Source organism: Microcaecilia unicolor, chromosome 1 (assembly GCF_901765095.1).
Source record: "Microcaecilia unicolor chromosome 1, aMicUni1.1, whole genome shotgun sequence".
Classification (NCBI taxonomy): Eukaryota; Metazoa; Chordata; class Amphibia; order Gymnophiona; family Siphonopidae; genus Microcaecilia; species Microcaecilia unicolor.
The window spans coordinates 121,233,973-121,248,665 of NC_044031.1; the positions used below are offsets into that span (position 1 = coordinate 121,233,973).

General features: G+C 43.9%; 2 protein-coding genes across 2 annotated transcripts in view; one reads left to right on the forward strand and one right to left on the reverse strand.

Moving 5' to 3' along the window:
• Window positions 1-14,693, forward strand: part of LOC115468148 (cilia- and flagella-associated protein 69-like) — a 640,933-nt gene that overhangs the window by 538,477 nt on the left and 87,763 nt on the right.
• Window positions 1-14,693, reverse strand: part of LOC115468139 (protein FAM237B-like) — a 35,422-nt gene that overhangs the window by 20,391 nt on the left and 338 nt on the right. The gene's annotated exons all lie outside the window — the stretch shown is intronic.

Below are 14,693 nucleotides of genomic sequence, written 5' to 3' on the forward strand. Positions count from 1 at the left end.
CGTATGCATCTCTTTTCTCTGACTTTCCTTCCCTCCATCCCTGTCCAACATTTCTCCTCTGCCCTTCACCCCATCCATATCCAGCATTTCTCCTCTCTCCCCTCCCCTCCATCCATGTGCATTTCCTTCCTGTCTTCCCTCTCCTCCATCCATATCCTGCATTTCTCCTGTCCTCCCCTCCATCCATGTTCTGCAACTCTACTCTCTCCCCTGCCTTCTCCTCCATCCATATCCAGCAATTATCCTCTCCTCTCTCCCCTGCCCTCTCCTCCATGTCCAGCAATTTCTCCTCTCTCCCCTCCCATCCCATCCATGCCCAGCGATTCTCCCTTGCCCCCCTCCCAGCGATTCTCCCCTGCCCCCCTCCCATCCATGTCCAGCGATTCTCCTCTGCCCTCCCCTCCCATCCCATTCATGTCCAGTGACTCGCCCCAGCCCCCTAGTTTCAGTTCAACTGCAGCCCTTACCTGCCCGCCATCTTCTCCCACAACAGCCCTCCTTTCCTTCCTGTTGCCCTGCCTTTAAAATATTCCCAAATATTGTGTTCAACTCTGGTTGCTGCATCTCAAGAAAGATATAATGGAATTAGAAAAGGTACAGAGAAGGGCGACGAAAATGATAAAGGGGATGGAACGACTTCCCTATGAGGAAAGGCTAAAGTGGCTAGGGCTCTTCAGCTTGGAGAAGAGGTGGCTGAGGGGAGATATGATAGAGGTCTATAAAATAATGCGTGGAGTGGAACAAATTTAATACATATCTGAGAAAATTTTTCTACAAGCAACGTGTAATTAAACTCTGGAATTTGTTGCTGGATAAAGTCCATAGACCATTATTAAAATGGACTTGGGAAAACTCCACTGCTTATTTCTGGGATAAAGCAGCATAAAATGTTTTGTACTTTTTTGGGATCTTGCCAGGTATTTGTGACCTGGATTGGCCACTGTTGGAAACAGAATGCTGGGCTTGATGGACCTTTGGTCTGTCCCAGTGTGGCAATATTTAGGGCAGATTATATAAGGCGCCTACAAAATTCATGTGGTAAACATTTCCAGTTAAGTGTATTCTATAAGCGGCACCTAGATTTAGGCATGGTATATAGAATATGCTTAGTTGATATTCCAGCGCCTAAAACTACGCACTTTTTTTGTTATATTTGTACCCTGTGCCTTCCCACTCATGGCAGGCTCAATGTGGCTTACATGGGGCAATCGAGGGTTAAGTGACTTGCCCAGAGTCACAAGGAGCTGCCTGTACCTGAAGTGGGAATTGAACTCAGTTCCCCAGGACAAAGTCCACCACCCTAACCACTAGGCCACTCCTCCTGCACTTCCATTTACACCAACAAAAATATGGTGTAAATCCCTACACATAGATTTACACAAACTGGGCCATATTCTATAACTAAACGCATAAAGTCCACAAACACCCATTTCCACACCTATAACCACATCCCTTTTGAACTGTGCACATTAGAATTTAAGCGCAGTTCATTACAGAATATGCTTAGTGAGTTGTGCACATAAATTCTAATTATTGCCAATTAGTGCTCATTATTGCTTGTTAGGTGCCTTTATCAATGTTGATTGGCTTGTTAAGCCAATTAAGTTATGGTATATGCGTAGTTTTTAGCATGGAATGCTGGGCAAACTATATAGAATCTGGCAGATAGTGCTTGGTATCTTAAATAATGCTATTTTAGAGCACAGAATGGCCTTTGAATTATTTTGCACTGTTTATTACATCAGCCGTCTTGTTTTCTCCTGGATCCCAGAGACATACCTCCTCCAACTGACCACCAAACTAAGACAATCAAAACCAGAACTGATAATATGTTAAGAATATTATTTCTCTTCCTTATTCTTGCATAAATATGACTTTACCTCTATTGTTATATCATAGTAGTTAATACTAGTTAGTAAGCACATCTTAAGGAAATATGATGATATATCTGTTTTGATAGCATATGCCTAGAAATGAACAGCATGCATATTTATTTATTTTTACATTTCCAACAAACGGATGAATAAAGTATATTTTCTTGACTTGAACGGAAAGAGCAGGAAGAAAATGAAGTGGTGAACTCAGTGCATTTTATCTAGTGAAAAAGGTGCCGGTACTCAAATGCCAGGCCACCCTTCAGGGGTGGGGTGATCACTGAGGGACTTGCTCCACAATAGCCAGGCCCCCTGCAACCAGTCACAGAATCTATGACAAGGCAGAATTGGTGTGTAGAACCTGAGCTCTTTCATTAAAACTTCGGGACTATGGGTCAATTTTAGCAGACAATGGAAAAGGTGCCGGTACTCAGTACCCCCAAGTACCCCCTCAAAAAAAGCCCTGGGTGAACTGGATAGTATCAAAGGTGAGGAGCAATGGTAGCAAAAGGAAAAGCTAATGCCTTTGGGATAAGACACAATCTGCTCAATATTCAGTATGCGAAGGACAACTTCTGGGTCTGCCACAATTTCGCCCCTGAATCACCCCCAGATCATCTCGGTATGATCTAGCTAGAGTACAGGAGTAACTTAACAGTAAGTGTAGTGAGCTGAGAAGCTGGGAAACTGGATTTCATTCCTACTGCAGCTCCTTGTGAGTGACCCTGGGCAAGTCACTTAATTCTTCATTGCCCCAGATACAAAAACTTAGATTGCAAGCCCACTAGGGACAGAAAAAGTACCTGTATATACAGAGGCGTATCTGGACTCCGGCGGTAGGGGGGGGCCAGAACCAGAGGGAGGGGGCACATTTTAGCCCCCTTCCCCCGGCGCCACCGACCCCACCCCCGCCACCACCACCACCACTGACCCCCCCCCGCCGCCATTGAAAGACCCCCCGCCACCAACGACTCTCTCCACCCTCCCTCCCTCCTGCCGCCAACCCTCCCCTCCCCCGCTGCCGTCGCTTACCTTTGCTGGCGGGGGACCCCAACCCCCCGCCAGCCGAGGTCCTCACTTCCGTTGCAGGCTGCAAGTTGCAAAGCTTCCTGTTCTTCTGAGTCTGACGTCCTGCACATTGTACTTGCAGGACGTCAGACTCAGAAGAACAGGAAGCTTTGCAGCTTGCAGGCAGCCTGCTGCAACGGAAGAGAGGACCTCGGCTGGCGGGGGTTGGGGTCCCCCGCCAGCAAAGATCGGCGACGGGTTGGCAGCGGTAGGGGGGTCCAGGCCAATATCTGCGGGGGCCCAGGCCCCTGTGGCCCCACGCAGATATGCCCCTGTGTATATAATAAATGTAAACTGCTTTGGTTGTTACTACAGAAAGGCAGTATATCAAACCCATGAACCTTTACTGTAGTGGTCTCCCCAGAGTTTCAGGGGCACAATCCAGTTATGTGCTGCTGAAAATCCAGGGTTCACCCAGACAGTGCAATTTAACCAGGCAGGAGCCTCTCTGGCCTGGTTAAACTGGTTTCAATATTGGGTCCAGGGAAATTATAATTTTCTTAATTCAAAACACCGAGATGATATGTGGAGTCCCTTTTACTAAAGTTCATTAAAATGCTGTAGTTACTATTTACTAGTGGACAAAATTAATGTGTGATAACTGAAAAGCCTCTGAGTAAACTGTTGGGGGATGTGCCCTGCATCTTTCCTTACAGTTATTGCAGAGACAATACATTTACCAGCATTAACTGCACTACAGATAACACAGCCATATTTAACTGAGGTAGGGTTAACTACTCTGCATTATCTGTTGCACCAATAAAAGTGCTATTCTGTAAGCTGTGCTTAAAGTTAGGCATGGTTTATAGAATAGTGCTTATGCCCAGGAATCGTGCCTAACTTTAGGTGCAGCCATTTGCACCAACTGAAATGTGGTGCAAATATATGCATCTAAATAGGCACATATCCCCATTATTCTATAACAATGTGTGTACATTTTAGGAATGCCCCAATTACGCCCATGGCCTGCCCCCTTTTTCAGATTACATGTAAATTTTAGGTGAGGATCCCACGTCTTAATTTATGCATGTAATGCTAATTAAATCTAATTGGTGCTAATAATTGCTTGTTAAGAAACCAAGTGATGCTAATTAGCTCATTATTCAAATTGGGCACGTGTTCAAATTTACATGCACAATTTTTGGCGACTTTTATAGAATTAGGGGGATTAAGTGCAAGGTGCACCCAGTCCCTGCCCCATTCCACATTTGTCAGTTAAGGCAGTATTCTATAGCTATGTGCATGATTTTTCCTGACACACCCATGTCCCTCCCATGGTCATGCCCCCTTTGGGGATACGCGCTATGGGAGATAGGCTTCCTACCTTACAGAATAGTATGCAGCCAGATGTGTGTGTAGATTTTAATGAGTGCTAATAACATCAATAATTGATTGTTAGCTCCCAATTATTGGTGGTTAAAAGCTTAACCAAATAATTTGCCCGCACATCTCTGCAGTGAGCTCAAACTTGGGCACCATATATAGAATCTGGGAATTAATGCAGTACAGTTAATACAGTGACTTGACACTTACCCCCCGAACTTTCTTTATCACGCCTAGTGTTCTGCTATGAAATCCAAGCGTATTCTATAACAACACTCGTAACTTAATTGGCTTAACAAGCTAATCAGTGTTGATAACAGCACTTAACAAGCAATAATGAGCACTAATTGGCAATAATTAGAATTTACACACACAACTTGCTAAGTGTATTTGTAACGTAGAGTCCCTAAATTCTAATGTGACAGCCATAAAGGGGTATGATTATGGGCATTTCATGGGCATTACAAAATTTACACATAAGTACATAAGTAATGCCACACTGGGAAAAGACCAAGGGTCCATCGAGCCCAGCATCCTGTCCACGACAGCGGCCAATCCAGGCCAAGGACACCTGGCAAGCTTCCTAAACGTACAAACATTCTATACATGTTATTCCCGGAATTGTGGATTTTTCCCAAGTCCATTTAGTAGCGGTTTATGGACCTGTCCTTTAGGAAACCGTCCAACCCCCTTTTAAACTCTGCCAAGCTAACCGCCTTCACCACGTTCTCCGGCAACGAATTCCAGCGTTTAATTACGCGTTGGGTGAAGAAAACTTTTCTCCGATTTGTTTTAAATTTACTACACTGTAGTTTCATCACATGCCCCTTAGTCCTAGTATTTTTGGAAAGCGTGAACAGACGCTTCACATCCACCTGTTCCACTCCACTCATTATTTTATATACCTCTATCATGTCTCCCCTCAGCCGTCTCTTCTCCAAGCTGAAAAGCCCTAGCCTCCTTAGTCTTTCTTCATAGGGAAGTCGTCCCATCCCCGCTATCATTTTAGTCGCCCTTCGCTGCACCTTTTCCAATTCCACTATATCTTTCTTGAGATGCAGCGACCAGAATTGAACACAATACTCAAGGTGCAGTCGCACCATGGAGCGATATAACGGCATTATAACATCCTCACACCTGTTTTCCATACCTTTCCTAATAATACCCAACATTCTATTTGCTCCCCGAGCCACAGCAGCACACTGAGCAGAAGGTTTCAGTGTATTATCGACGACGACACCCAGATCCCTTTCTTGGTCTGTAACTCCTAACGTGGAACCTTGCATGACGTAGCTATAATTCGGGTTCTTTTTTCCCCACACACTGTTATAGAATACAGCCCTCTGCACCTAAATCTACCCACTGGCATTTACGCCACATTTTCTTTGGTATAAATGGATCCATGTAGTTCTAGGTGCTGGGATATCAACTAAGTGAATTCTATATACCACGTCTAAATCTAGGTGCTGCTGATAGAATACGCTTAGGCGGAAATTTGTTCCACATGGATTTTTCAGGTGCCATATATAGAATCTGGCCTTAGCGCTCACTAATTTCTCCATTATGCATGATTCTATAAAGGGTGTGTGCCCTTTACAGAATAGTGCTTAATGCCAATTTTTTTCTGGTGCCCATTTTTTGAACGCTGTTTATTGAATTCCCCCCCGAACTGTGCTAACAGTAAATATGCCTAACTGCTTAATGCATTTTAAAAACAGTGGCAAAATCTGTATTCTTTAAATAGTGTTTGCAACCATATTCGCAGAACTATTTTACAGGTTGCAACATCCTTTATTGGGGATTGACCGCTGTATCGATAGAAACTGTGTAGAATTTTGCTGCTCCTTTGGCTACTGGCATTATGCAACATGAACATATTTCACTTGTGTTATACAGTCTTCATTGGTTACTGATTGAATTCCAAGCTTGATTTAAAGCTTTTTTGATTCACTTTAAAACAATTTGTATTTAGAGGTTCCATTGTTGTTAGTGATCCTAGTAAAGCTCTATCAACCAAAAAAGAGATATACAATCTTGAGGTCAAAGTCTGTTGACTATTCCTCCAGAGTGGTCGCAGTATTTACTTGTGATGTAACTGTGCCCTGCCATGTATAAGAGTGGAGGAGTGGCCTAATGGTTAGTGCAGTGGGATGAAGACCTGGGGAACCAGGTTCAATTCTCTCTGCAGCTCCATGTGACTCTGGAGAAGTCACTTAGTCCTCCATTGCCCCAGGTATAGTACATTTAGATTGTCAGCCCATCTGGGACAGTGCAAGTACCTGAATAGTTACATATGTGAAGTGGAGGAGTGGCCTGGTGGTTAGAGCACTGGTCTTGTAATCCAGAGGTGGCCAGTTCAAATCCCACTGCTGCTCCTTATAATCTTGGGCAAGCCACTTAACCCCTTCTTGGCCTCAGGTACAAATTTAGATTGTGAGCCCTCCTGGGACAGAGAAATATCCAGAGTACCTAAATGTAACTCACCTTGAGCTACTACTGAAAAAGCTGTGAGCAAAATCTAAATAAATATGTGTAAACCACCTTGATTTGTGCTTCAACAGAAGGTGGTATATCAAAAATTGATAGACTTAGACCAAAGTTGTGCAATTCATTATGAGCAGATCATTCATTCCATGCTAATATGTTAGATTTTAGGAAGCATCTTTTTTTAATTCTAAATATTACACCAAACAAAATATTTCAATAGCAAAGGGAATACAAAGGAAAATTAAATTTAGCAATAACAGCTTAAATAGGAAATAAAGGGATCATGAAGGTCCCTGTGTCACTGGGGCCTGAAAACATTCTGTTGGGAGTGGGGGCGCTGAGAGGGGCTGGTGCTGTCCATTATAACGCGCTGCTCTATAAAGCGCTTCTAATAGGTAAAAAATGCATCTTAATTAACTGGGTAAAACAAGAGGCTCCTACATACTGGCAATGGCGTAACAAGCTACATGCGTTCTTACTATTGGAATTAAGAGATGTTAATCTGAAATTTAAGCGACAGAGTTTTACTTAACCTGGCAATGCTACAAACATGCCCTTGCACCGTGGGCCCGTAGTGCCATTCTTAATCAATTGGGTGACCCCCCCCTTCTGCATGTGCGAGAGAGGCGCTTACCAAATGCAGGTGACGGTTGACTCCCTTTGTTGAGGAGATGGGATTCTTATGGTGGGGAAGGGGGGGTTAGGATTCGGGGGGGTTGGGGGGTGAGTTAGGTTGGAGAGGGTTTGGGGAAAGGGGCCTTGGGGGGGGGAATTATAAAAACGCTTGATGGCACATAGTAACTGTATAAATGTATGTAAGATATCGCATTTATTGTCCTGTATATTATGGATACTGACTATGTACTGTGAAATGTTCCATCAATAAAATTGTTGAAATATAAATAGGAAATAAAGGGCCCCTTTTACTAAGGGGGTCTTTCACTACGCCACAGCAGCATTTTTTTTTTTTTTTTTAATTTTAAGAAGTCTTTATTAACAGGTAATACAAAACATCTGAAACATAATGCACTATGCAAATCAAGTTACATGTCACTTATGTAAGCCAACAATCTCTTAGGATATCAAGAATATAACAGTTCTTACAGTATTGAAATGTCAAATAAAGTATTCAGATTTACAATACCAAAACTTCACTTTTTCAGAGTTTTTATATGTATTTACTGATCCCCACTGCATATTCTCTCTGGTCACATATATCCCCATCCCACCCTCCCTCCCCCTCCCACCCACCCTTCCGGCACCACCTTAACAGAAAACTTTAATCGATTTATACATGAAGGAGAAAAGAATCCCAGATCTGATGCCATCTACATATTTGATTACGCCTTTCCGCTAGAAGTTTTTCCATCTCACAGACCTGCCTCAGTCTTTGGACCCATCTGGTAATGGGCGGAGTCATGGGCTGTTTCCAATGGGCAGCAATTATAACTCTTGCAGCGGTTATAGCCTGTCCCACAAATATGTGCTGAGTTCTAGAAAGACCTGCAACTCCCCCAAAGAATAAGAAGAAGGTTGGGCTCCATGGTAATGGACTTCCCGTCCACCTCTGTAGTCTGCTGTGGATTGATCTCCAATAAGCCCTGACCCTCTTACAAGTCCACCATATGTGTCCAGCTGTGCCCCGCACCCCACAACCCCTCCAGCACAGACCCGTCAGTGTAGGGTATATGCGCTGGAGACGCTCAGGTGTCAAGTACCAACGATACAGCACCTTCACCGCATTTTCCTTGAAGGGCACATGAGACGACACTCTCACCACAGCCCGCTCCATCCTTTCCCATATTGCCTCCTCCAAGTCTATGCCCAGCTCCCTCTGCCAACTCTTCCTATGAAGTGTATAATTCGGGGATTGCCTGTTAATAATGTGATAAAGGCGAGAGACCAGCCCAGTAGTCTTAGGTGGACCCTCACAGATAGTCTCTAGTGCTGTTTGCTCCCTGGCCATAACCTCCCGAACCGCCCGTGTCTTAAGAAAGGAAGCCAGTTGGAAATAGGCGTACCGGTCAGACCCCACTATCGGGAACTTCTCAAGGGCTGCAGAATAAGACAACAAATTTTCACCCTCAAATAGTTGACCCCACATTCGTAAACCCCCAGTGTACCATCTTGTGAATACTCCTTTTGTCGTACCGGGGTAAAACAATGGGTTATAGGCTATGGGGGACAGACGAGACAATGTTGTACGTCGGTGTAAGAACATGCTATCCCAGTTTGAAAGGGTGACATATACTGAAGGACATAGTCCTGCCTCCAGGGATCTAAAAGAGCCCGGGATCCACATGAGAGCCCCTAATGACCTTTCACCCAAGGTGTATTGTTCAAGCTGCATCCACTGCCTATCCGGATAGTCCTGAAACCATTCCACTGCTGCACGTGCCTGAACTGCTCTATAATACCAAGCCAAGTTAGGTACTCCCAGCCCTCCTCTCGCCCTATCCTGATACAGGACCGTGCGTGCCAAGCGCGGACGCTTTCCTGCCCAGATAAAGCGCATGATACGGTCCTGTAGCATTGATAAAAATTTACGTGGCATTCTGATTGGGAGAGCCTGAAATAGATAGAGCAGGCGCGGCAGGACATTCATCTTTACTGCTGCTATTACCATGATAGAGCAATATCCCCCCATCTACCCAAGTCCTCAATAAGTGCCTCTGCCAACCCTTTATAATTAACCAAAAAAAGATCCGAGAGATCTGCTGTCAGATTAACCCCCAGATAGCGAATGCTCTTGTCCGCCCATCTGAAGGCATAGGAAGTCCGCAATGACTCCTTGAGCTCCGTCGGAAGGGTTACGTTCAAAACTTCAGATTTGGACATATTAACTTTAAATCCCGACACAGTCGAGTATTCCTCTATCTCCCACAGAAGCCCAGGGAAAGTGGTCAGGGGGTGAGTGACAAATAACAAGACATCGTCTGCGAAGAGGGCTAGTTTATGTGTTCTCCCACCCATGGAGAGTCCTGATATATTTGGATTAGCTCTAAGCCTGGTTGCAAATGGCTCCATTACCATCGCAAATAATAGAGGGGACAAAGGGCAGCCCTGTCTAGTGCCTCTATGTAAAGGTATCATCCCTGAGTTACCCCCATTTACACGAATACAGGCTTTAGGGGAGCTGTAGAATGCTTGGATCCATCCACGGAACTGCGGTCCTATCCCAAAGGTCTCCATCACCTTGTACATGAATGGCCAATGCACTCGATCGAAGGCCTTTTCAACGTCCAAGCTAAGAAGGCAAAGTGGCCTCCTCATTCTCCTAGCCAGGTACATTAAATCGACCACTCGCCTAGTATTATCAGTAGCTTTTCTATAGGGGACAAATCCCACCTGATCAGGGTGGATAATACCTGGGAGCAAGGGTGCCAATCGATTAGCCAGGACTTTAGCTAGAATTTTGACATCGGCGTTTAAGACGGATATAGGGCGAAAGGACCCGCATTCCTTGTGATCTTTATTTGGCTTGGGCAGTACTGCAATCCACGCTTCCAACATGGAGGTGGGCAAAGACTCCCCTTTCCCGATTAGGTTAAATAGGTCGGCTAAGAGTGGGGCTAATTCGGTGGTATATTTCTTATAGAATTCGTTAGGGAAACCGTCTAACCCTGGTGATTTACATGAGGGTAGGTGTTGGATGGCTTTTTGTACCTCAACCGGAGTGACCGGCGCATCTAGGGCTGCCCTTTGCTGACTGGTTATGGAGGCCAATTCACTCTCCGCCAGGTAATCCAAGATAGTTTCTTCAGGTGGGTTCGTCTCCTGCTCGTATAGTTCCTGATAGAATTCGCTAAAGCGCCTCCGTATGGCCTCAGATGTATTCAGCAAGTCACCTTTTGAGTCCCTAATGTGGGTGACCGTTTGGTCCACTCTTTGCCTGCGCAGCTTTATAGCCAGGAGGCGGCCTGCCTTGTTAGTAAACTCGTATGATCGAACTTTATTTCTGGATTGTAGCCAACTTAGCTGTTCGGAGTAGATAGAGTCCAGCTAGAGCCTCTGTCCACGCAGCTCCTCCAAAACAGCAGGGGAGCCATTTAGTTTGTGCTGTGCCTCCAGGATCCTGATCCTTTCCAGGCACTGCGCCAGCTGGGCCCTACGAACCCTCGCTCGCCTACTAGCTATCTGTATAAAGTAGCCTCTTGAGACTGCCTTCATAGCATCCCACACCACACTGAGGGGAGGACCCGATTCCATGTTTAGCTCCAGGTACTCTTTCAGGACCTTCCTACAACCCTCCACCACCTCCCCCTCCAGTAATAGGTCTGTGTTAAGTGTCCATCTTTGGTCTTTGACCTCTGCTCTGATGGTCGGCAGGGCTACCCAAACTGGGGCATGGTCTGAGATTGTTATACTGCCAATTTCTGCTTTCGGGCCCCTCTCTGCTAATGTGACGTCAAGGAAGAGGTAATCGATCCGGGAGTATGACTTATGTACAGGAGAGAAAAAAGTGTAATCCCTAGTTGTCATATGACTTAGTATCCAAACATCCAGGGTCCCCAATGAGTGAACCATAGAGCCCAGCGCCAATGAGTCCCTAGATATCGGGTGCTGAGGTCTCCCGGATCTGTCCAACACAGAATCCATAACTTCGTTAAAGTCACCCCCCATAATCAAAGAGCCCCGGGTGAATGTAGCTAGTATGTTTTTCACTTTAGTGTAGAAGGTCCCCTGATGTGCCACAGCAGCATTTTAAGCTCATGGTAGAAATCAGTTGGCGATAAACGCTGAGACACCTGGGCGTCTCAGTGTTTACCGCCAGCTGATTTCTACTGCGAGCTAAAAATGCTACCATGGCTTAGTAAAAGACCCCCTAAACCACTGCAGGCAAGTAGCACTTGCCCACCATGCACCAAAAAGCACTGCCATGGGACATGCTGAGGTGTCCCGCGGTAGTGTGCCGATCTGCGCATACAAATCCTGCGCTAAAAAATAGTTTTAATTTTTTGGTATGGGAGGCATGGCTATGGGTGAAGAGTAGGCGTGCCCAGCACTAATCAGGTAGTGCGGATACATTGCTGTGTGCTGCAAAATTAGTGCGGGAGTATTGCCGGAGCCCTTACCACCTAATAAATAGGTGGCAATAAGGACTCTTGTGATAATGGCCAAGCACTAATTAGGAAATTAGTGTGCGCCGTTACAGGAAATTAAACAAATGCGGCCATTTTACCGCCACGCTCAAAGTTGCTACAGCACACAGAAAATCCACGTGCTACAAACAGCGCCAGCCGCTTTTGAGCACGGCTTAGTAAAAGCGCCCCAAAGGAAAGAAAATCATACAATCACAAAATTCCAAGATACCCTTCTCCCCAAGTAACTGTACCTCCTTGTGAACAATAAACTCAGCGAATCCAAGAAAGAAAAAAGAAGGAGGATTCACATAAAAGGAGCTGAATGAATAAGAAAACTACCTGCCCCATTGTCAAAATATTACAAGCACTAAACCCTTCCACCAGTATTTATCCCATCCCTCCAGTCAAATTACTCGAAGTGTTTCCTTCAGACACCAGCAAATCCCTCAGAAAGAGTAGTTTATTCTTACTTTCAAGAAAAGAAGAAAATTGCAATGGTTAAAAAAAAAAACCTACATGTTTCTGGGACTGATAAACAACAATACACTTAGAAGGACATGGAACAATTTGCCCATAGATTTAGCCTCCTGGACTGCACTAGATTTTGGGAAGGCAGTGGTTCCCAAACCTATCCTGGGGGATCCCCAGCCAGTCAGATTTTCTGGATATCAACAGTGAATATTTGTTAGAGAGATTTGCATGCACTGCCTCTACTGCATGCAGATTTCTCTCATGAATATTAATTGTGGCAATCCTGAAAACCTGACTGGCAGGGGAGCCCCAACACAGATTTGGGAATTATCTTCTTAAGGCATCCCTGTCAGGAGGCATTTGGAGACCGACTAGTTTTTATTTTAAAATCATTTAGGATAAATTGGAGGACGGGAGGTTAAATATTTATTTTTTATATCTATTTAATGTAATGACTTTATGTCTATTCTGTATGTTGTTTATGATATATATTTATCTGTCTATGGCAGTGGTCCTGGAGGCACCCCAGCGAGTCAGGTTTTCAGGATATCCACAATGAATATTCATGAGAGATTTGCATGCAGTGGAGGCAGTGCATGCAACTCTTCTCTCATGAATATTCACTATGGACATCCTGAAAACCTGACTGGCTGGGGTGCCTCCAGGGCCAGGTTTGGGAACCTTTAGTCTATGATTTGTTGCTTGTAACCTGGGATTAGCGAGCTATAAATATTTTTAAATATATACATGCATAGTGAAAAGGGCCCTTAATCAGTATCTTGTTGAACATTTTTAAAGATTTTTTTTTTAAAGGCCAGTGCTTGTGGCTTAATTCATCTGAAAAACAAATACACAAGGACCAAAATAAGATAGTATAAAAACAAAGTGAAGAGACAAATCAGTGGCCTGCAATGGTCGCATAATTCCTCACTGATATTCCACAACAAATAGGATCCAATTTTTAAATTGTCCTTGTGACTTTTGTCAAATTCCCATTGAATCAATATTTCTTTGACCCACGTGCTGTTTAACATTTTCATTGCCTTTCTATCATTGCTGACATTTTGAAAACCTAGAAATCATCAGAATTCCTTTTTAAAGTTCTCATTTTGTTTTCACCCCTGAGGGAGTATTAGCTTTTAAGTGTCTGCAAAACTATTCCCACTTATCCATGCCCACTATTCTGAATCTATGTAAATCAGATCATTATTTGCAGATCCTTAGCACAGGGCTTCCCCCTGATGACCCCTAATGCCAGTCAGATTGTCAAAACAACTATAATGTATATACATGACATAGATTTGCATTTCCCAGGTCTTCAATTTATGCAAATTAACTTTAGCATATTCATGAAGATTCTTTTGGAAATCTGGCTGTTGAGTCACCAGGACAGGTTCAGCTGTCCCTACCCCCTTCCCAGTCAGGTATTATATTGATGCACACAAATTATGAGCAGTGAAAGAGAAAGGTTATGAGCCTAAATAGTAAATTAATATACACTATGAATGGTGAGAAGAGAGCATATATTTGTCAAGTTTGGCCCATACTTTAGAAAGAGACAGAAATGAACTGCATTTCTCTGCTAAGGAGATTTCAAATTTATGTACTTGTTGTACAGATTGACTGAGTATTTAGGAAAGAGTTATATTTCCAATTGCTCAGTGTTGCCTTCAAAGCTAAGGCTAATAAAATGTTGAATAGTTTAACATCATATTTGTCCAGCTTTTGTGCTATTGACAGTAAGCCAAAGACAATAAGGTGCATTGATAATGGTTGTTGTATTTGTAACCTTGATTAAATGATTTTCCAAACCCGTTGCCAAAATTCTTACATACCAGCACAATCATATAGAAGTGTTCCAGGATGATTCTTATTAAGACCAGCAAGAGTTGCTGGAAAGAAGTCCAGCTATTTTAAAATGTCAGTGCTGCTTTAATCCTATGGGTTCATATTCTGCTCTTTATACAGTTTCATAAGGTATATCCAATAGCAAACTGAACAAGAAGTAAAAGATAGATAGATAGATAGATAGATAGATAGATAGATAGATAGATAGATAGATAGATAGATAGATAGATAGATAGATAGATGCCCCTGTATTTATGCCAACGTTCCTAATATACTTTTCCGTTCGGAAAGGCAATTTTGCTCCTTAAACTATCTATCTTTCAGTGGACAGGTGTCAGCCTCCGTCTCCTGCCTATAGTACTACAGTTAGGCACCTGCTCCTGCAGAGACAGCACTTCTTTCTGGTGCATCAGCCCCGCACCAGAAAGGTCAGCCAACTGCACCTATTTAAAAAAGGTGCCTAGTGCCACCATGCTGGTAAGGTTTCCTGCAGAGATTTTTACATGGGCATCTACCCAAATTGAATGAAAACCCCTCT